The sequence below is a fragment of the Mastomys coucha genome, unplaced genomic scaffold (genome assembly GCF_008632895.1).
Source record: "Mastomys coucha isolate ucsf_1 unplaced genomic scaffold, UCSF_Mcou_1 pScaffold21, whole genome shotgun sequence".
Classification (NCBI taxonomy): domain Eukaryota; kingdom Metazoa; phylum Chordata; class Mammalia; order Rodentia; family Muridae; genus Mastomys; species Mastomys coucha.
Window position 1 is genome coordinate 140,700,037 of NW_022196904.1, and position 24,685 is coordinate 140,724,721.

The 24,685-nt window shown below is 39.3% G+C and overlaps 1 protein-coding gene across 1 annotated transcript in view; it reads right to left on the reverse strand.

Moving 5' to 3' along the window:
- Positions 1-24,685, reverse strand: part of LOC116101401 (prostatic steroid-binding protein C1-like) — a 38,696-nt gene that overhangs the window by 12,161 nt on the left and 1,850 nt on the right. The window lies entirely within an intron of this gene.

The window sequence follows — 24,685 nt, forward strand, 5'->3', positions numbered from 1 at the left end:
GCTTCAAGTTTCTCTCCATTTAGTTTGATGTTGGCTACTGGTTTACTGTATATTGCTTTTACTATATTCAAATATGAACCTTGACTTCCTGATCTTTCCATTTACTGTATAACTTACTTGTAACCCATGTAAAATGGTCATTCAACTCCCAATGGGGCCATGGCTCACAGTTTGAGAACCACTGCTATAAAATGGAACAAAATAGAAGACACAGAAACAAGCCCACGGAACTTCAGTCTCCTATTTTTTTTAAAGTTTTCTCCTTTTTCTCTAATTTCCTTTTTGAGAACTGCACAGATGCTATATTACATCATTCCCATACCTTTACCTCACCTTCCAACTTTTCCTTTGCTCTCACATTTCTCTAAAATTCATGATCTCTTCTTGCTTAATATTATTGCTGTATTAATATATAAATATATATGGAAGAGGATGTCAAAATTATCCATTGAAGAAATTATAAAATCTTCAATAAATGTTGCTGGAAAAACTACATATGTACATATAGAAGACTAAAACTAGATCTTTAGTATATGAGATGTGGTTAACACATTATATATGATTATGTGAACACTTGAAAAAAATTAAAATTAAAAGCGATTTGTATAGATGTTAAATATTAATACATCATTTTTATTTGTTATTTATTTATTTATTGTACATATTGATTGCTGCCATGCTCCCAGTTCTGTCTTCCTTGACATAGTCCATCCTCTCATTCCTCTCCTTCTTCTCTGACAGGGTAGTGGCCCTGCCGGATATCCCCTTACCCTGGCACATCAGGTCTTTGCAGGACTAGGTGCATCCTCTCCCACTGGGGCCATACAAGGCAGCCCAGTGAGAGAAGAGTGTTCCACAGACAGCCAAAAGTTATGGGAATAGCTCCTGCTGCAGTTGTTGGGGGATTTACATGAACACCAAGCCGCACATCTGCTACATATGTGCAGGGAGCCTAGGGACAGCCTATCTTATGCAATTGGTGGTGGATCAGTATCTGAGAGCTCCCAAGGGTCTAGTAAACTCTGTTCATCTTCCTATGGAATTCTTATTCCCTCAAGGCCTTCAATCCTTCCCCCAACTCTTTCACAAGATTCCCCAAGCTCCATTCTATGTTTGGTTGTTGGTATCTGTATCTGTTTCAGTCAGTTGCTGTGTGGAACCTCTTAGAGGACATTCATGCTAGACTCCTGTCTACAAGCATAACAGAGTAATAGTGTCAGAGATTGGTGACTGTACATGGGATGGATGTCAAGTTGGCCATTCCCTCGGGCTCTGTCCCCTATCCCTGCATTTCATGTAGACAGAATAAATTTTGGGTCAGATATTTTATGAATAGTTTGGTGTCTTTATCATTCAATGAGGTTCCTGCCTGGCTATAGGAGGTGGACTCTTCTAGTTCAAATTCCCCACTGCTGTGAGTCTCATATAAAGTCACCCCCATTAATTCATGAAAGCCTTCCCTGTCCCAAGTCTCTGGCTCATCCACAAGATGTCCCCCACATCCTCCATGCTGTCAGCTGCAGATTTACATTCACTTTCTTAACCATCTGCCCCTTTCTCCTGTCTCTATCCACATCTGATTCTGATCCACCCCATTCCCCTCTCCATTCTGTTTCTCACTTGTTCATTCTCACCCTCTGCCTCCTATGACTATTTTCTTTCCCCTTCTAAATGAGTTTCAATCATCCTCATTGGGCCTTCCTCCTTGTTTAGTTTCTTTTGGAATGTAGAATGCTATGTGTGTATTCTGTACTTTATGGCTAATATCTGCTTATAAGTGAGTACATACCATGCATATCCTGTTGGATCTGGATTACCTCATTCAGGACAATATTATCAAGTTCCCTCCATTTGCCTGTAATATTTACAATGTCTTTGCTTTTAATAGAAGACTATTACATTGTGTACCACATTTACTTTATCCATTCTTTAGTAAAGGGACATTGAGGTTATTTTCAGTTTCTGGTTATTATAAATAAAGCTGCTATGAACATAGCTGAGCAAGTGTTCCTGTGATATAGTGAGACATCATTTTGACATCTGTCCAGGAGTGGTATAGCTGGCTCTTAAGGTAGAATTATTCAAAATTTTCTGAAAAATTGCCAAATTTATTTCCAAAATGGTTGTACAAGTTTGTACTCCAACTAGCAATGAGAGAATAGTCCCCTTATTCCATATTTGCACAATCATGTGCTAACACTTGAGGTTTTGATCTTATCCAGCAGGGCAGCAATAAGGCAAGGAGCAATGCTGACTATTTTTCTCTTTTATTCTGCCTAGGACCTCAGTCTAAAGAAAGGTGCCACTGACATTTAAGGCAAGTCGTCTACAACTTGTTCTAATCACTCATTTCATGGTTGGATCTAATTGTCCTTGCAAGGAGAGATACTCAACAAGGGACAATACCTGAAGTAACTTGTTTATACAACAGAATGTATAGGGCACAGGTCATGAAAATTAAGTTATTATGTATTCAACTTTTCTTGACAGATAACTAGATGAATAGGTGGGTGAGAACTTTGCCTGCACATCACAGCTCTTCTAGATTATTTTCTGCTTGACCATATTATATATGCTTTGCCAACTATTGCACAATTGGTGTTGGTACTGTGGTTCCTAGGGCTCACAGTTCTGCCCTTCCTTCAAGTGATCATTCTGGTTTTTCAGAAAGCGGTTCCCTGAATTTCAGTTTACTTTTGAGCTTTCTGTGATTATTAGCTACATTCTTTGTCTCGCTTCACAACCCCAGGTGGGTTCTGAAAACAAAAGGACATATCCTTTACACTAAAAGTGATGGAAACACCTCACTTACGTGTGACCAGGTACAATGCCAAGCACTTAAGGATAAAAGTTGTCCCATGTAAATATCCATATGGATGGAGTAGGTAAAGATACTTACCACTAAGCCTTACAACATGAGTTTTATCTCTTAGACCTATATGCTTGAAGAAGATAATTGACTCTCAGAAGTCATCCTGTGGCCTCCACAATGTCCTGTGGTACACATGCAAACACTCTAAATAAATATACATAGTTGAAGAACAAGCATGGAAAGAGTACATTCATATGGTCACATTGGGGAAAAGAAACTCCAGGAGTCCACCTTCAGTACATAGACAGGGCCTCAAGTGGAGGGATGGGTTACTAATCCAAAGTCAAAACTACTGACCCAGTATTGTTCCTATCTAAAAGAACTGCAGGGACAAAAATGGAGAAGAGACTAAAGTCCAATGACCAGCCCAACTATGGGGATCCATCTCATGGGGGGACACCAAGGTCTGAAATTACTATGCTATGATGTGCTTACAGATGAGAGTCTGGCATGGCTGTCCTCTGAGAGTCCATACCAGCAGCTGAGTGAGACAGAAACCTATACTTATACCCAACTATTGGACTGAAGTCATGGACCTCTATGCTTGAATTAGGGGAAAGATTGAAGAAGCTGAGAAGGAGAGCAACCCCATAGGAAGACCAACAGTCTCAACTAAGTCAGACTCCAGGAAGATCCCAGAGACTGAGCCACCAACCAGGAGCATCCATGTGCTGGGCTAAGGCCCCTAGCACATATGTAGCAGAGGTCTGTTGGGTCTGGCCTCAGTGGGAGAAGATGCGATTAGTCCTCCAGAGACTTGAGGCCCCAGGCAAGGGGAAGGGCTTGTGGAATGGGGAGCACCTTTTTGGAGGCCAGGGGGGAGGAATGGGATGAGGAACTGTAGGGATAAAGTAGGATGCAATGTAAATAAAGTTTTAAAAAAAGATTCATATGGTCTATCCCAGGTAATCATGAAAAGTATCCTCTGTCCATCATGCATCTATTCTTCAATGAACATGTAACTAAGGGCATCTTCTCTTGAATGAATCTAGGTTTATTGCTGTATGTATTTCTAGGAATATTCTTCTTTGTGTGACATCACTTTGTTTTGTTTTGTTTTGAGACAAGACATCCCTGTGTAGTCCTGATTATCCTGGAACTCACTCTGTAGACCAGAATAGGCCTTCAAACTCAGAGGGGGAGGGGAAGGGAAGAAGAGGGAGCAAGAGGTGGAGTAAGAACAAGAGCTTAAGAGAGAGAGGAGGGGCAAAACAGCTCCTTTTATAGTAGGCCAGGCTACCTTGCTATTCCCAGATAACTGTGGGGCAGAGCATACCTAACTGTGGTCAGATGACTGTGGGGTGGAGCACAGTCACAATACCAAGAGCTTGGGGCATTGTCTTCATGATAGATAGCCACAGGATAATGGAGTGAGGGCTCATGGTATCAGCAGCCTAATGTCTAAGGGTGTATCTCACTGTTCCAACTCTTGTAGAATTTACTACTGGGTCTTTGGAGTAAGCCTCACTCAACCAGAATACAAACTGCCTTTCACAGTCCAACACCCCAGCTTGAAATTTAGTCCCTCTGTTTTGAAAATCAAGTTATTCATATCTCCTGAGCCACTAACACATGCCATTTTCTGTAATCTTCATCATGAGAAAAATGAGTTTGATCTCACAGTTTTGAACACTTAATCTCCTAAACTATGCAATTATTAAAACTCTCTTTTCATAATAATAACTCTGATCAAGTATTGTGTTATAGTACATGGTATGTTTCAAAGAAAGCATTTAATTTGGCACTTGCTTACTATTTCAGAGGGTTAGTCCATGTCCATCATGGCTGGGAGAATGGCAACAGGCAGACAAACATGGCACTAGAGCAATAACCAAGGACATATTTTTATCTTCAAGTTGGAGGTAGAGAGAAAGCAAGACTGAGCCTTTAAAACTTCAAAGCTTTACCTAGTAACATACTTCTTCCAACAATGCCACATCTACTAATCCTTCCTCAACTGTCCACCAACTGGTAACCAAACATTCAAATACATGAGCCTATGGAGTGATTCTTATACTTCTAGACATCAGTTCCTTCTGTGGAACAAGTCTCAAATCCAACCTAAAGAGTGATTAGTTACCATCACAATAGTCATGCCACTGCTACATCAATGGGTGAATGTTGCTCACTGATTGATTGGAATTTTAGCTCATAGGGCTCAGCAGTTGGCAAGATTGTTGAGGTTTGAGTAGTAATCATACGAGATCTTCCTAGGAACTTTGGTAAAATTCAGCAGTGCATATGTCTGTCCCTAGTTTTTTCTTTGTAGGCAGACTTTTAACTGTTAATTCAACCCCAATGCTTGTTCTGGGCCTATTTTATTGTCTTTGGTATAATGATCACACTATAATAGGTCTACTTTTATGTATTACTTGATCTTTTCCCCTTGCATCATTTAATAGTCTTTTTATATTAATATTCTGTATATTTGATGCTTTGATTATTATGGAGCTGGTCTACATAGTGAGTGACAGGCCAGATCATAGCTACATAGAAAGATGCTTTCTTTTAAAAATACTGAGAGCAAAAGTAAACTATTTAGGGGCGATGGTATGCAAATAGTAGGCTTCACTGTGACATTCTATACATATATCAATTTACATTTGTTCTTTTTAACATACCCTACCACATCCTTTCTCTTTTCTCCTTCTGGTCCCTGTCCTCACCTCAAATATATTCTCGTCTGATTTCTTGTTCTCAATCTATGCTTATATTCTTATATATACATATGACTCATATAAAATATACATGGTACATATGAAAGTAAATGTGATATTGGTCTTTCTGATTTTAATAGTTTTCACTCAATGCAATGCTCTTTTGTTCCATTCATTTCCATATAAATGACATATTTCCTATTTTCTTTATAGCAAATTAGACCCCTATTAAACACATAAACATTATATATACACAATTTATTAGTTCCATCATCTGCTGATATAGCTATCTAAGCTGACTTTATAACTTAGCTATTATGAATAATGCAACAAACATAGATATGCAAGTGCTTCTGTAGAAATCTTACTCAGATTCCATCAGGTGTATACCCCAAAGATAAAGCTGAGTCATGAGTAGCTCAGTTTTTGAGAAACCTTCATACCCATTACCATAATGGATACTCCAGAGACTACACTTACATTTCAAGTATTTGCTCATTTTATTTTATGTGTATAAGTGTGTGACTGATGGCTTGGACACATGCATGCAGGAAGCAAGAGAGGTTAGAAAATGACATCAGATTCCCTGGAACTAGAGTTGCTGTGAGATATTATATGGGTTCAGAGAAAGGAATTCAGTTCCTTTGCAAGAGCAGTAAGTGTTCTTAACTGCTGAGCCATTTCTCCAGTCATAGAAACTCCCATTTATTAATGGTTGTTTTATACTATGCAATATGACAGAGTTTTTACATACAGTATATGTTATCCTGATAAAAGCTCATCATGTAATTCAAACCCCGATTTTACCAATGTCTAAAAGAAATCTTAGAGAGAAAAGCATTATCATTCTCCCAAGGACAGGACCTGAGCAGATTTTAGATTCCTGACCTTTTCAATAATGAATCAAAATTGGTAAGCCCCCTCCCAAACTGGAAGGCATTTACAAAGAAGGTTCACAAAAGGAAAGTTTGCCTTGCAGAGTGAATATGCCATTATGCTCTCACCCCAACCACTGAAATCAACAGAAGATGACATACAAGGAATCAAGCAGCTTGAGGTTTGTAAGGGAGGAAAGGGGGCAGGAAAGAAGGTGAAGCAGGAAGAAAATGAGACATGATATTAACAAGGCAAACAAGGAGAGAAAAGGATGAGGAGAAGGGAGGAAGATAAGGGGAGAAATGAAACCACCTTAAAAATCAGAACAGCAGATGATAAAATCAACCCACAGTGCTGTAATCTGCACTGGATATTAGAAGCACATGCCAACACTTTGCTGTTGCCATTTGTCATTACAGTGGTCCCTAAAGTCTCAAAAAATTGTTTTCTTGTTTTCTTCAATGAAATCAGTGTTCTTTGGCTCTTCTTCATCCTGGGACAATGCCATACTAAACATATGACTTGTGTTCTTATTTATGGGATGAGACTAAGGTGGTTGCCTGAACAATAAATAGAGGAACACTGAGGTCTCAGCTCCAGAGAGTTTCCTGATTTCTGTCTTGGACAATAGACCAACCCACAGGGACTGCCTCAACATGAAGCTGGTGATTCTATTCATGTTGGTCACCATTCCCATTTGCTGCTCTGCCAGTGGTAAGTTCTGTAGAAGGGAAGAGTGCTTTTGGACCATATATTTTTACTGTGTCATCTAGAAAGAAGTCATTGTGCCTGAGAACTAGTGTAAAGTGTCTGATGTAATAACTCCATGGATCAATGTTAGTTCAAATAATAAAAAGGGTAGATCTATTGTGGGTTTGATTCCTATGTTGGAGCTACATGTCATGTGTCAATACCATACAAAATTTCCATTATGAAAAGTGCTCTTTTAAAATCCATGTCAAGGCTCAGGTTTGATTATGAAATATTTCAGCAGAAAGGGGTGGTGATATAAATGTGCTCCCATAACTGGGCCCATATGGTTTTCCCAGGAGATGTATTCATGGGTCTCTCTAACTGTGGAAGGAAATGGTAAACTTCCCAATGGTGCTGCTTCCCAACTGGAGCATGTAATGCCAGGGTAAAAAGCTTAGACATTATGTGACAGACATATGAAAGATTGTTCTGAATTCTTTAAGTGGTTCTTTATCTCCATGTCCTTTGTGTTCATGCTAGTAGGGAGAACAGCTTGCATTTTCTGGGGGCTTCTTCCAGTAATGAATAATGTAAAGCACTTCCACCAAAAACTGATCAAAGTACAGAGAATAAGTGACTGTTGAGTGCTCATCCCTAACTGGATTATCTATCTCATATCCTCCTCTCCAAGACTCAGGAAACACCATGGAAAGGGGGGATGAAAGATTGTAAGAGCCAGAGGTCAGGGAGAAGTGCTGCAAAATATTGTCTTCTAGACATAACTAGACTATTGTACTGATGAACTGAGGGGGGCAGTGTTTATTTGCCCAGGACTTTCACAAGATTAAGCTGGTCAACACTTTAAATGTGGGTGGGGAGGGGTCGTGAGACTCTACCTTCATACTAAGAAGATTTGGCAAGTGATTGGTTGCTGAGGGAGGAAGGGTCAATTTTCTTCAGGGTTGTGGCTCATGGTAGGTTTCCTATAGTCCAATGGATGGCCTTATATCAGTGAAAACTGAGCAACACTAATTGTACTCAGCATATTATTTTTAAAAACAAAGAAGGATAAGACATGAAGTTGTGAGGAAGACATGAGGAAGATCTGGGAGGAACTGAAAGGGAGCAGAGAGGAATGCATATGATTGAAATGCATAATTCGCATGTGAAGATTTGGGGGGAGGGAGTTTCGAGACAGAGTTTCTCTGTGGAGCCCTGGCTTCCTGGAATTCACTCTGTTCACCAGGCTGGCCTCGAACTCAGAAATCCACCTGCCTCTGCCTCCCAAGTGCTGGGATTAAAGGCATGTGCCACCACTGCCCAGCTTCATATGTGAAATATTTAAGACTATATAATTTTAAAAAGCTCTTGTTTGGGCAGCTCTATTTTGAAGTATCCTAGGTAAAGCTTCCCATCATTTTAGGAGAAGCTATCTGAGAGCAGATTTCCTGGTCCACTGGTTCTTACAGTATTTCTGTCACTTGACTGTGATGCTCTCTGAGCCTTGGGTACAGGAGCTGTGTTGCACCAATTGGGGCTGGGCTCACTGTGATCAAATGTTCTCTGCATTTTATCTAGTTATGGTTTTCTTTATTAGTCTTTGTTTATTGAAAAAACTACAGGCAACCAAGGAATTCGAAGTGTAAAGGAAATAATCTTTCCCAGAGATGAGCTCCCTAATTGGTTATCTAATACCATGAACAGCCCTGAAATCATATAAATACAAGTAATACTAAGTGGATAGATAGGTATGTAGGTAGATAGATAGATAGATAGATAGATAGATAGATAGATAGATAGATAGAAAGGTAGATAGATAGATAAGGACATGGAGGGGTTGAAGAAAGGAAAGGGAAAGAGGAAGATGATGTAATTATACTTTAATTTAAAAACACAAATTTAAAAATAAATGTGGTCATCAGGGAAGTGGTGATGCATATCTTTAATCCCAGCACTCAGAATCAGAGGCAGGCAGATCTCTGAATTCAAGGCCAGTCTGGTCTACAGAGTGTGTTACAGGACAGCCAAAACTACACAGAGAAACCCTGTCTCTAAAAAAATCAAAAAGGAATTTGATCATTATAAATGGCCCTCATGTAGTGTGGTTTGTAGAATGTACATTGTTTTTATTGCCTACTTTGCTTGGTACAGGTTGAAAAAATGGGAAGGATTCAGTGAATTTTAAATAAAATTAAAGACTCATGACTAGAACTAGTTCAAGTTAATCAAAGTCCTGAACTCCTTTCTGCCCAACTCCTAGTCTGGCTGCACAAGGTCACTTCAAGTACTAGGGCTTCTGTTTATGTTGCTTTGTGATACAGATGCTAGAGTTAACAGAGCAATGTGGAAAATATTTTAAATGTGATGTTTGTAGGATATTTGAACACATTTTATGATGTTCTCAAGATAGTAATGTAGGGTGTTTACCATGCCTAGCAAAACAGCCTACCATGTCTTCAGTTTCCTTGTTAGCAAAGGCTGTGTGAGTTGTGGCTTAGTTGAGGTAGGATGTTAGGGACAGAGTTAGCTATTTCTAAGTAGACTCTCACAGCTGGCATCTTCTGTCCCAGATTTGGCAGTGCCCACCGCCATTGCTAATCTGTGTTTCCACTTGTACTCAAGAACATGATTGTCAAGATAGGTAAGTGCTAATGAGTTCAAACCTCCGTGGATGAATGTCGTGTCTTTCCAGGTTCTGGCTGCACTATTCTAGATAATATTATCAAAACTACATATGACCCATCTGTGTCTGAGAAAGAATATATAAAATTGTTTGATTCAGAGGTACATGGACCTTTTATTAAAAAGGCTGTGGTGAAATTCAAAAAATGTTTTGAAGAGCAGTCCCAGGAGACTCTGGCCAATGTTCAAGAGATGATGGTAACTTTTAATTTGTTTTCTTTTGTAAACTGTAAAATCACTAATGTGAAGGCAGAAGGAGAGAACTATCTTTCAAAAGTTTTCCCTGACTTCCACACATGTATGGATAACATGTGCACCACACATAAATATACATACTAATTATACAGTATAAGAACATCTAAGGGAAAAATGAACAAAAATAGTAGCAAAAACAATTGATTTTTAAGTTAGCCTGTGACTTTTAAGGCAAAACTCTAAATTTAAGACCTTTCCTTGTTTTGATTCTCCAGGATGCAATATTTAACAGTGAGAGTTGTCAACAGTCATAAAACCTCCACAAGAACTTTGGCTCACAGAACTGGAACAAACTGGCAATGGTCACACAATTGATACCGCAAATCATAACTTTTATTTCTTGATTCTTTATTTCTACCTATAAAGTGCGAGACAATTGTTGAAACCTCACATTTATTTCTTTCCATTTTATTAAATTAACTGCATACATTTATTTCTCTGTTGTGTTATTTCGTAAAATTAACCTAAATGGGCTGTGCTGTCTCTTATTTGGAGTTTTACACACACACACACACATATGCACTTTCACACACAGAGATAGCCATTAGGAAGTACATGGGTGTGGGAATGAAAAGGAAAAGCAACTTCCTCACCCATTGTGAGCCTCCCCTATGAAAAAGCACTCCATCCGCTCTCTACATCACCTCTGTACATACACATAGCCCTCCTGAGGTCCTGAGGCTGGGAGGTTGGGAGGTTGTATAGCACACCTGCTACCACCACTATTTTCATATCTTCTCCCTCTAAACTCTCTTCCTGAACACATCATTTTCTAAAAATCTTGATAACCCTTCTGCATGCACATGAGCACGAGGCCATGGAAATCGATTTCCTCCTTCTATTCCCTGTATGGTGTTAGGATACTCTGCGTAGGAAGTGAGGATGCTTGAATTTGAACAAAACATTATATAGTTAAACACTGATTTTTAGGCACCACTTCTGATGTATGCATGCTTTGGAAAAATGTTGTATCTCATGAAATGCAAGGAGAGTCTGAATGAAAACATTTCTTATCAAATTAAGCAATCCTGAGCAAATCTTGTAGTTGTAATAAATGGGATTCTTTTCTGTTTTGTTTTATTGTATTGTGTTGGGTTTTTTTTTCCCTGAAGATGATATGCATACAAATGAGTACTGAGAAAAGTTGCTGTGCAATCTTCAAATGTGAGTTTTCATCAGGCCAACACAGACTCATGTTAGTATCCTGTACTGACTTCCTGCTTCAGTCACAGGTTGGGGTAGTCTTTCTACTAATTTGTCCTGTTTAAGGATGTAGAAGGAATTGAAATAGAAACTTCAGAAATTGAATTGCTACCTCAGAAATCACAGAGTTGGTGGTACCTGCAGCTGGTCCTCTGCCACAGGGCTCCATAACCAATTAGCAACAGGAGAGAGAAGGCTCCCAGGAGTACAGACAGGCCTGTGAGTACAGGGAGGACCACCACTGTTGCTCATAGGACCTGCCAGAAACTGTCAAGACACAGGGATTGAGGGAGCTGCCTGGGACAGAAGTTTTCTGGTTTCCATCTGCACCCAGAGTCGATCCTGTGCCACGGAGCTACATACACAAATACTGCCAGGAAAGGGCTGGTTTCCCAGGAGTGCCTACACACCTGTGAGCACAAGTAAGACCACCACTTCTCTTCAAATTCCTGGCCCAAGAGGGACCCTTCCAGAGCCATCAGGATACAGGAACCAAGGATCAGCAGGGGCCAGGATCTTTTTGGTTTCTGTCTGCACTCCAGAGATGACCCTGTTCCACAGCTCTCCACACCTAAATTCCTCCCAGAGAGAACTGGTCTCCCAAGAGTATTGACAAACAGGCCTGCAGGAAGGACAAGCCACAGTCAGTGACAGCAAGATCAGCTACCATCAGAGATAACCAGATGATGAAAGGAAAATGCACAAACATAAGCAACAGAAACCAAAGGTACTTGGCATCATCAGAACCAAATTCTTCCACCACAGTGAGCCCTGATTACCCCAACACACCAAAAAAGCGAGCCTATAATTTAAAATCACATCTCATGATGACATTAGAGGAGGTTAAGATGGATATTAATAACTCTCTTAAAAAGTACAAGAGAACACATGTAAACAGGTAGAAGACCACAAAGAGGAAACAAAAAATACCTTAAAGAATCATAGGAAAACACAACCAAAGAAATGAAGAAACTGAACAAAACAATCCAGGATCTAAAAATGGAAGTAGAAACAATGAAGAAGTCACAAAGGGAGACAACACTGGAGAGAGAAGACTTAGGAAAGAGATTAGGAGACATAGATGCAAGCATCACCAACAGAATACAAGAGTTAGAAGAGAGAATCTCAGGTGTAGAAGATACCATAGAAAACATTAATGTATCAAAGAAAATGAAAAATGCAAAAAGCTCCTAACCCAAATCATCCAGGAAACCCAGGATACAATGAAAAAACCCAAACCTAAGGATAATAGGCATAGAGGAGAGTGAAGATTCCCAACATAAAGGTCCAGTGAATATCTTCAAGAAAATTATAGAAGAAAACTTCTCTAACCTAAAGAAAGAGATGCCCATGAACATAAAAGAATTCTACAGAACTCCAAATAGATTGGACCAGAAAAGAAATTCCTCCCATCACATAAGAATCAAAACACCAAATGCACTAAACAAAGAATATTAAAACCAGTAAGAGAAAAAGGTCAAGTAACATATAAAGGCAGACCTATCAGAATTGCACCACACTTCTCACAAGAGACCATAAAGTGTGGATTTCTTCTTCCTTTGCTTGAGAGCGATTCAGAATCTGAAAGCAGTCCCGACAGGCTGGAAGCTGGAGCTGGCCACCTGCGGTGCGGAACACTGAGATCAAAGACTGACTGGTCTCATGTTTATGTTAAAAGCTTGTCGGACTCTCTTTGCCAGTTCCTCCTCCGGTCTTATGTTTATGGCTACATTGGATTACCTCGTGTTTATGTTAGATGGGCTGCTTTCTTGATTTTCCCTGGGTCTCGTTCCTGAGAGTGGTTATTTAAACTCAGTGATCCTCTAAGTAAAGGGACATCTCGATACAGCTACCTGGTGTCCTTGTCTTCTCTCTCTCTCTTACCCGCTTGTATTCACAGGTACTCAATATCCTTCAGTTCGAGAGCACCCAACGGAGTAAGAGTCCGCTGGCCGGACTCCTACAATAAAGGCTGGAAGATCTTGGGCGCATACAGTCCCTACGAGAACACAATTGTCAGCCCAGACTACTATACCAAACAAAGCTCTCAATTACCATAGGAGGAGAAACCAAGATATTCCAAGACAAATCCAAATTTACACAATATCTTTTCACAAATCCAGGCCTACAAAGGATAATATATGGAAAACTTCAACACAAGGAAGGAAACTACATCCTATAAAAAGCAAGCAAGTAATCTTTCCAACAAACCGAAAAGAAGATATCCACACAAACATAAAAATAACATCAAAATAACAGGGAGAAACAATCACTATTCCTTAATATCTCTTAACATCAATAGACTCAATTGCCCAGTGAAAAGACATAGTCTAGTAGACTGAATATGTAAACAGGACCAAGGATTTTGCTGCATACAGAAAATGCACGTCAGTGTCAAAGACAAACACTACCTGAGAGCAAAGGACTGCAAAACAATTTTCCAAGCAAATGGTCCCAAGGAACAAGAGGAAGTAGCCATTCTATTATCTGATAAAATCAACTTTCAACCAAAAGTCAGCAAAAAAAGATAAGGAAGTACACTTGATTCTCATTAAAGGAATAAATTACTAAGAAGAACTCTCAGTTCTGAACATCTATGCTTCAACTGCAAGGACACCGACATTCATAAAAGAAACTTGACTAAAGCTCAAAGCACACATTGTACCACACACAAAAATAGTGGAAGACTTCAACACCACACTCTCAGCAATGTCATGGAAACAGAAACTAAAAAGACACAATAAAACTAACAGAAGTTATGAGCCAAATGAATTTAACAGATATCTATAAAACATTTCATCCTAAATCAAAATAATATACCTTCTTCTCAGCACCTCATGTTACCTTCACCAAAATTGACCATTTAATCAGTTACAAATCAGACCTCAACAGATATAAGAAAATTGAAATAATCCCATGTCTCCTATCAGATCATCACAGATTAATTCTTGCCTTCAATAGCAACAAAAACAACAGAAAGTACACATACACATGGAAGCTGAACAACCCTCTACAATAATTTAGTCAAGGAAGAAATGAAGAAAGAAATTAAAGACCTTTTAGAATTTAATGAAAATGAAGGTACAACATACCTAAATTTATGGGATACAATAAAAGTAGTGCTAAGAGAAAAACTCATAGCTCTGAGCACCTCCAAAAAGAAACTGGAGAGAACAGACACTAGCAGCTGAACAACACACCTGAAAGCTCAGAACAAAAAGAATCAAATTCACCAAAGAGGAAGTAGACAGCAGGTAATAATCAAACTCAGGGCAGAAACCAACCAAGTAGAAACAAAAAGAACCATACAAAGATACAACAGATTTTGTATATTGAAAGCAATATACAAAATCAGGAGCTGGTGCATTGAGAAAATCAACAAGATAGATTAAACCCTTAGTCAGACTAACCAGAGGGCACAGACAGAATCCAAATTAACAAAATCTGAAATAAATAGGGAGATGTAATAACAGAAACTGAGGAAATTAAAAAAAATCATCGGATCCTACTAGAAGAACCTATACTCAACACAATTGCAAAATCTGGATGAAATGGACAATTTTCTAGAGACTTACCAAATACCAAAGTTAAATCATGATGAGGTGAACCATCTAAACAGTCCCATATCCCCTAGAGAAATAGAAGCAGTCATCAAAAGTCTCCCAACAAAAAAAATCCAGGGCCAGGTGGATTTAGTGCAGAAATCTATCAGACCTTCAAAGAAGCCCTAACACTAATACTCCTCAAACTATTGCAAAAAAAAAAAAAGAAAGAAAGAAAGAAAAAGAAAAAGAAAAAAGAGAAAGAAACAGGAGGAACACTACCAAATTCATTCCATGAAGCCACAATTACACTGATACCAAAACCATATAAAGACCCAACAAAGAAAGAGAACTTCAGACCAATTTCCCTTATGAATGTCAATGCAAAAATACGCAATAAAATTCTTGCCAACTGAATCCAAGAACACATCAAAACAATCATTCACCACAATCAAGTAGGCTTCACCAAAGGGATGCAGGGATGGTTCAATATATGGAAATCCATCAATATAATCCACTACATTAAAAAATTCAAAGAAAAACCCACATGATCATTTCATTAGATGGTGAAAAAGCTTTTGACAAAATTCAACATACCTTCATGTTAAAAGTCTGGGAAAGATCAGGAATTCAAGGCCCATACCTAAACATAGTAAAAGCAAAATATAACAAACCAGTAGCCAACATCAAACTAAATGGAGAGAAAATTCAAGCAATTCTATAAAGATCAGGGACTAGACAAGACTGCCCTCTCTCTCCCTATCTATACAATACAGTACTTTAAGTTCTAGCTAGAGCAATTAGACAACAAAAGGAGGTCAAAGGGATACAAATTGGAAAGGAAGAAGTCAAAATATCACTATTTGCAGATGATATGATAGTATACTTAAGTGACCCCAAAACCTCCAGCAGAGAATTCATAAATCTGATGAACAACTTCACCAGTGTGGCTGGATATAAAATTAACTCAAACAAATCATTAGCCTTCCTATACTCAAAGGATAAACAGGCTGAAAAAAATAGGGAAATGACACCCTTCACAATAGTCACAAACAATATAAAGTATCTTGGTGAGACTAACAAAATAAGAGAAAGATCTGTATGACAAGAACTTCAAGTCTCTGAAGAAAGTAATCAAAGAGACCTCAGAAGATGGAAAGATCTCCCATGCTCATGGATTGGCAGGATTAATATAGCAAAAATGGCCACCTTGCTGAAGGCAATATACAGATTCAATGCAATTCCCATCAAAATTCCAACTTAATTCATCATAGAATTAGAAAGGGCAATTCTCATATTCATCTGGAATAACAAAAATCACAAGATAACAAAAACTATTCTCAACAATAAAAGAACTTCTGTGGGAATCAGCATCCCAGACCTCAAGCTATACTACAGAGTTATAGTGATAAAAACTGCATGGTACTGGTACAGTGACAGACAGGTAGATAAATGGAATAGAAGTGAAGACCCAGAAATGAACCCACACACTTATAGTCACTTGATCTTTGACAAAGGAGCTAAAACCATTCAGTGGAAAAAAGACATCATTTTCAACAAATGGTGCTGGTTCAACTGTCAGTCAACAAGTAGAAAAATGCAAATTGATCTATTCTTATCTCCCTGTACAAGTCTCAAGTATGAGTGAATCAGGACCTTCATATAAAACCATATACACTGAATCTAATAGAAGAAAAAGTGGAGAAAAGTCTCCAACACATGGGCACCTGGGAAAAAGTTCCTGAATACCAATGGCTTGTGCTCTAAGATAAAGAATTGACAAATGGGACCTCAAAACATTGCAAAGCTTCTGTAAGGCAAAAGGCACTATCAATAGGACAAAATATCAACTAACAAATTGGGAAAAGATCTTTACTAACCCTATATTGGATAGAGGGTTAATATCCAATATAGACAAAGAACTCAAGAAGGTAGACTCCAGAGAACCAAATAACCCTATTAAAAATGGGGAACAGAGCTAAATAGAGAATTTTCAATAGAGGAAACTCTAAGGGCTCAGAAAAACCTAAAGAAATGTTCAACATCCTTAGTCATTAGGTAAAACCAAATCAAAACAACCCTGAGATTCTACCTCAGACCAGTCAGAATGGCTAAGATCAAAAACTTAGGTGACAGCAGATGCTGGTGAGAATGTGGAGAAAGAGGAACACTCCTCCATTGCTGGTGGGACTGCAAGCTGGTACAACCACTCTGGACATCAGTCTGGCAGTTCCTCAGAAAATTGAGCATAGTACTACCTAAGGACCCAGGTATAGCACTCCTGGACGTATACCCAGAAGATGTTCCAACATGTAATAAGAACACATGCTCCACTATGTTCATAGCAGCCATATTTATAATAGCCAGAAGCTAGAAAGAACCCAGATGTTCTTCCACAGAGGAATGAATACAGAAAATGTGGTACATTTACATAATGGAGTACTAATCAGCCATTAAAAACAATGAATTCATAAATTTCATAGGCAAATGGATGGAACTTGAGAATATCATCCTGAGTGAGGTGACTCAGTCACAAAGGAACAAACACAGTATGCACTCACTGATAAATGGATATTAGCCCAAAAGTTGGGAATAACCAAGATTCAATTCACAAACCATATGAAGCTTAAAAAGAAGGAAGACCAAAGTGTGGATGCTTCAGTGCCTGTTAGAAGGGTGAACAAAATACTCACAGGAGGAAATATGGAGACAAAGTGTGGAGCGAGACTGAAGGGAAGGCCATCCAGAGACTGTCCCACCTGGGAGATCCATCCCATATACAGTTACCAAATCTGGATGTTGTTGTGGAAGTTGGGAAGTCCTTGCTGATAGAAGCCTGATATGGATGTCTCCTGATAGGCTCTGCCAGAGCCTGCAAATACAGAGAAAGCTCACAGACAACCATTGGACTGAGCTCAGGGATCCCCATTGGAAGAAATGGAGAAGGGTCTGAAGGAGCTGAGTGGGTTTGCAGTCTCATGCAGGGAGCAACATTGCCAATAGGCCAGACCCCCCATTCCTGGAGCTCCCAGGGACTAGACCATCAACCAAGAATACACATGGAGTGACCTATGGTTCTGGCCACATGTGTGGCAGAAGATGGCCTTGTTGGACATCAGTGGGAGGAGAGGCTCTTGGGCCTGAGGGTGTTCAATGTCCCAGTGTAGGGGAATGCCAGGTTGGGAGGATGGGAGTGGGAGGGTAGGGGAGCACCCTCATAGAGGTAGTTGGCAGATGGGATAGGGGATTCCAAAGGGAAGTCCTGGAAAGGGGAAAATATTTGAAATGTAAATAAGGAATATATCCAAAGAGGGGGAAGGAAAATCTAAAACAAAAATTGATAATTACCATCATCACCTTAAAGTTGCCCAGAGTTGACTTGGACTGGTCTAGCAAATGTTATTTGAATTGGATTATAGCATTGTTACTCAAATGCAATGTATATATGGCTTAACCTCTTGCCCATAATTAGTCATAGAAACAGACAGGTCAATTGTCTTTTCAATAATAATGTCTAGAATATTGTACTTAGTGCCTGGGAACATTTGGCATTCATTTCTGGAGGTTTCAACCCATTAGGGCTTACCTATCATGACAATCAATGCTCTTGAGTACAAGTGGAGACACAGATTAGCAAAGGTGATGGGGTACTGCCAAATCTGGGAAAGAAGATGTAAGCTATGCAATTCCATTTTGAACCTGTAAACTCTACCCTTACCATTCCAATACAAATAAGCCATGCCTCACATGACCTTCACTGACAAGGACACTGAAAAGACATCAAACTGTTTTGTTGGGCATGGTAAGCACATTTCATTACTATTTTGAGAACATCAAAAATATGTTCAAGTATCCTATAATATCACATCCACTTTGCCCTGTTAATTCTAGCATCTGCATCACAAAGCAATATAAACACATGGTCTAGTACTTGGGTCTAGTACTTGAAGTGACCTCATGCAGAAAATGTTTACAGACAGTAAGATTGCGTTTCAGGACCTATAATCTATACATATTGCATCCACAATATCATATATTGTCTCCATTTACTCTATCATCTGCACCAAAAGTATTATAAAACATAAACTCTTCCACTTTAAGTGATTCTGTTTACTTGGTCATGGAGAAAGAGGTCAGAAAATAGGTTCAAATGAACTAGCTGTGTCTTAAGCTAAACTGTGTCCTAGCTTTCCTTCATATTAACTGAGAATTACTCCTTCTTATGATTTTGCATGAAGATCTCTTGTAAGTGAAGTAGACTACAGCATGGTGCAAATTATGTTTCTACCAACTACATTCTCAGGGACAATGCTTACTTCATTCATTACTTCAAGTGAACTCAGGGAATTTGAGCTACAGTGTACTTATATATAATAAATAAATAAATCTTTTAAAATAAAGAAGTAACCCTTTCTACACTTAAACAGTTTCATAAATACACTTACTAGGAGATCCATTTTGGTCTAGTATCATTTATATCTTCCCCATTTCCCATAAAATATCTCATATCCAATTCCAAGAACTGTCACAAATTTAAGAAAAGCTACTGTCACCATGGGACCTCCTACATGGTAATGCCACATTCCATGCAACTCCAGCCCAGGGGCCAAACCCACATCAATCATACATCTTTGACTATCTGTACTGATGTTGAGTTTTAGGGCTATTATATCAGATGCTTTGTACCAGTATTGATGTGTCTTGGGACTCAAGTACTAAGACATTTCCTGTAGACACAGAATCAATGTGTTGTTCAAAAGCAGCTCACCTCTTTCCACAGAATTCACAATGAGAATAGCAACAAATGAGGATGGTAGTTAGCATGAAGGCCTCCACCAGCTCCAAGTTGAGGCAGCCTTTGTAGGTGGGTCTTTGGTACAAAATGGAGATCAGGGAACCTTCTGGTGTTGAGACTTTAGCATTCCTCTACTTATTTCTTGGCCAGCCACCTTAGTGTCACCTAGAAAGTAAGAGCACAAGTCATAAGACGATGTAAGGATCATGTAAGGCCTGAAGGCCAGGTAGGCTAAAATAAAATATTAAGTGACAAGTGAATGTGTGAAATGGATAAGCACCACAAGGCGGTAACCCAGAGTGGAACCTCAGATAAAGGCAGAGTGATGCAGGAAGCCCAATGTGCAGACATAGATAGAGATAAGTAAGAGCTTAAAAGCCACGACCAGAAGCGGCCAAGTCAGAGACGGGATGGCTTGCTGAACTAATCCACACCGCTCAGACTCTCAACTATCAGCGCTCACCCAGACGCTCAGCACTCACCCGGGAAGACCTCGGAGCCCGAGCCTGAGAGTGGAGACAGGTCGTATATCCCTTAGCTTATGATGTTAGAATGTTAGAATGTTTGAAATTGTTCTGCTAGCGATACTAGTGATTGCTATGTTATTTTGGTGTGTAATTTGTGTGATACAGCCTGATATAGTACATAAAAGCTCTTTTAGCACCACGTCTGACACCTTGTCTTCTGTCCTAATTGCTGGGGGCGTCCATCAGCTGGAACCATAGGCTGGTCACCCTAAGTGCTCCTGACAGACGAACATGGCATTGTACTACAATGTCAGAGAGCATGAAGCAGAGCTAAGGAAGCCTATGGTTTATACATAATTAGGAAACAATTTTTTGAGAAACAGACTCTGAGAATTAAAGTATGATGTATGCCACTTATTTATGCCTTAGTCCTGCTTTTTACTAAAAGAAAAGGGAGACATTGCCTCCCACACCCAGTTCAGCCTCAGGCCTTTGGCAGCTTGTGCCCCAGGAGGTCACCTAGGAAATTAAGACCTTCTACAGACTATTGGCTTATCTCTGAAAAAAGTTGCCGGAGAAATTCATGCTGACATACAACTATGCCTGTGACAACACCTATTGCCTGAGGACATCTGCAGACATCTGAGCCATTGGTGACTCCCTCCTGACTCTTCCCTGACTTCTCAATGTTTATGTTATGCAAATATTTTATTTCTGGAGCTTTCAGTTCTCTCCTGCCTATATAAGCTCAAACCACTCCCAAGTAAACGAGCCTTGATTGGAAACCCTCAACTTGGCTTCATGTCCTTTTGTTCTTGAACTCTGTGTTTCAGGTCTCCTTTCTCCCTTCGGTCGAGGCAGAACCCGGTTTGTGAAACTGCGGGACAGTTTCACTTTCCCCAAGTACTTTGAAAAATAATGCAGATTTCAGCAGTGTAGTTTGATTTTTTTCAAAAGAGATTCTCCTTCTCTTTCAGGTGCTTCCTCCTTCATTTCCCATCTTCATCTTTTTGTCTTCTTAATCTTCTTCTAACAGTTTTCATTCTTTCTCTTTTTACTCCTTCTTCACCTTTCTTCATTCATGCCTTTTTTTGTTCTTTTACTTTTATTTCCCAATTGTAAGCAGGCTTGTTTTGCTTACATCTGTTCCTCATAGTTCTAGTGGCTAGGTTCAGTGCACTACCACACAACATTTTCCCAGTAGCCTTTCTCATTAACTTTCTTTTCCTTTAAGTTCCAGAGGGGCTTATTGCATTCCAATCTGTACTGCAGGGTCTTACCAAGAATCATTTCATTTGATTATCACTTATTGTTTACTCCAAATCTCTAAACATATTTTTCCTTCCTCATTAAAAGTTAATGGTGTCACTTCTTCTGAATCAAAAAGTACTGCCAATTATTAAAGCTCCTTGTTTTTTTGGATGAAGGAAGGGATACAGGGGTATGGTGAGTGACTGTATGGCTCATGCAAATATGACTTCAAATCCTGGTGACAGCACTTGTTCATGCCTTATCTGAGAGCAACTATCATGGTTCTCTGAGCTTCCTTTTATTCATGATAAAGTGAGTATAGCTAAAATCCTGCTAAGGTTTTATCACAACAGCAGATATAGCATGTAAATAAGCTTTCCACATTAACTATTTTCCAGGTTTGAAACTGCAAACAGTAGTATGGAAGTCCATCAAATACACAAATCTATTGCTACAAAATTCACCTAGATCACAATGGGATGTAAGAGATGAAATGCATATCCATAGTTGTTACAGCATTAGTCAAAATAGTCATACTATAGGATCAACTTAGATGTCTATCAAAAGGTGACTAGACAAAGAAAATATCACACACACACACACACACACATGCACACACACATATGCACACAAATACACAAACACACTAGAGTTTTATTCAGTTGTGAAGAATGGAAATATGTCAGTTACATGGAAATATATGTGCCAGGATATTACCAGGTTAAAGAAAATTGTTGAATTCAGAGATGCAAATATAATATTTTCCTATATCTATATCTGTATGGCATGAAAGTAGAGGAGGAACTCTTTGTAGTAAGAAAGAAGAAGGAGAGTATTGATAAGACCAAATTACCAAAGGATAATTTTGCATCGGTGTGAAAAGGCCATAAAATTTATTGTTTTGTAATCACCTAAAATTTAAAGCTGTATAAAACAAAGCAGGTCTACTGGCTTGTTTTGTGTGTCAACTTGACACAAACTGGAATTATCACAGAGAAAGGAGCTTCAGGTGAGGAAATGCCTCCATGAGATCCAGCTATAAGGCATTTTCTCAATTAGAGATCAAGGGGGGAGAGCCCATTGTGGGTGGTGCCATTCTTGGGCTGGTAGTCTTGGGTTCTATATGAGAGCCAGCTGAGCAAGCCGGGGGGGGGGGGGTTTAAGCCAGTACGTAACATCCCTCCATGGCCTCTGCATCAGTTCCTGCTTCTTGACCTGCTTGAGTTCCAGTCCTGATTTCCTTTGGTGATGAACAGCAATATGGAAGTGTAATCTGAATGAACCCTTTCCTCCCAACCTTGCTTCTTAGTCATGATGTTTGTGCAGGAATAGAAACCCTGATTAAGACAGCACAAAATACACAAGATACAATCCACAAACCACAAGAAACTCAAGAAGAAGGAAGACCAAAGTGTGGATACTTTGATCCTTCTTAGAAGGGGGAACAAAATACCCATGGAAAGAGTTGCAGAGACAAAGTATGGAGCAGAGACTGAAGGAAGGACAATTCAGAGACTGCCTCCCCTGGGAATCCTTCCCCAAAACAATCACCAAACCCAGACACTATTGTGGATGCCAGCAAGTGCTGGCTGACAGGAGCTTGATATAGCTGTCTCCTGAGAGGCTCTGAAAGTGCATGACTAATACAGAAGTAGAGGCTTACAGCCATCCATTGGACTGAGCACAGGATCCCCAATGAAGAAGCCAGAGAAAGGACCCAAGGAGCTGAAGGGGTTTGCAGCCCTATAGGAGGAACAACAATATGAACTAACCAGTACCCTCAGAGCTCCCAAGGACTAAACCAGCAACCAAAGAGTACACATGGTAGGACTCATGGCTCCAACTGAATATGCAGCAGAGGATGGCCTAGTCAATCATCAATGGGAGGAGAGGCTCTTGCTCCTGTGAAGGCTCTATGCCCCAGGGTCAGGAATCAGGAGAGGGTGGGTTGGTGAACAGGGGAAGGGGAGAGGGAATAGTTTTGTTTTTTCAGAGGGGAAACTAGGAAAGTGGATGTCATTTGAAATGCAAATAAAGAAAATATCTAATTAAAAAAAGACAGCACATAAAAATCAAGTGAGAGTTTTGATCCATGCAACAAAATATCCAGCTATCTGTTGTGTAAACCATATTTAAGGGGTATCACCATTGGCCTGCAACCTGCGTTGAATACACATTCTGTTTGAAAAATGCTTTCTGTAGGTCACAACACTAACAATAAATGTAATTTTTCAGGGAGAATTATATATGATCCCATTCATAACTACATATTATCAACAGGAAGAGTGAAATCATGGACTGAAGGAACTATCCTGTACAGAGCAGGTCACTTGCAAGCATCTGAATAGGTGGGAGAGGTAAGGATTTTGTACTTTATAGTAAGAAAAAGTGTGTGGATATTGACAGATGAACCATACAGTGACAGGAAAAACAAAATTAGTTTCAGTATAAAATCAAACAAACAAACAAACAAAAACAAGAAACAAACAAAAATAGAAAATGTGCATATCAGCCAAATAGGTGCTTTGTTTAATGTTAGAATTGTTTGTGAAATTTCCTTCCCATCAGTTGGCTAGAAGAAAAGCAAAGAACAAAACTGATTTAACCAAGCACATTAAGTGCAGAAATGGGTCTTTATATGTGTACTTTTATCTCACTGTCCTTGGCCAGAGTCATCTAATCCAAAGTCAAGTCACTGTAATATGTGACTTTGTCTCTTTGCCAAGTCCTTAGCTGGGCTGTTTCTGTTTCCCAAGTCCTTACAAACTGGTCTTGTTTTGAGTTGAAACAAGACTACTTAAAATGGTCTTCACTTGGGCCCCCAACACATACGCAGCATAGGACTTCCTGATCTGGCCTCAATGAGAAAAGATGCACCTAACTCTTGAGACTTGAGGCCCCAGGGAGTGGGGAGATCTAGCAGCGATGGGGTGGCGGTGGGAGTGGAGACATCCTCTTAGAGACAGGATGGAGGAATGGGATGAGGAACTGTGGGAGGGTGGACCATGAGGGGGATAATGACTGGACTGTAAAAAATAAAAGTAATTAAAAATAAAATAAAATAGTCCTCACTCATGTTAAATTCTCCACATGAGGTACATGTTTCTCTAAAGCAGAACCATCTTTTCTTTAACCTGAATGATTTCTCAGGATAGTTGATGCAGACTTTTATGTGATAAGCAAAATATCAATAATTTTACTTAGATAAGACTCATTTGAAAATTCATGAAACCAAGTGGCTCAACATAATTATGCTATTGGTATTTCTCCCTCCTCCAAAGTGACTCTGTTCTAACTTCTCAACAGTTCAGGTAAGGACAAAGTCAATTAATATCACCCAATAATTTTTGAAAATCATTCAAGGTTTTCAATTGGTCTCTACATATAACTAT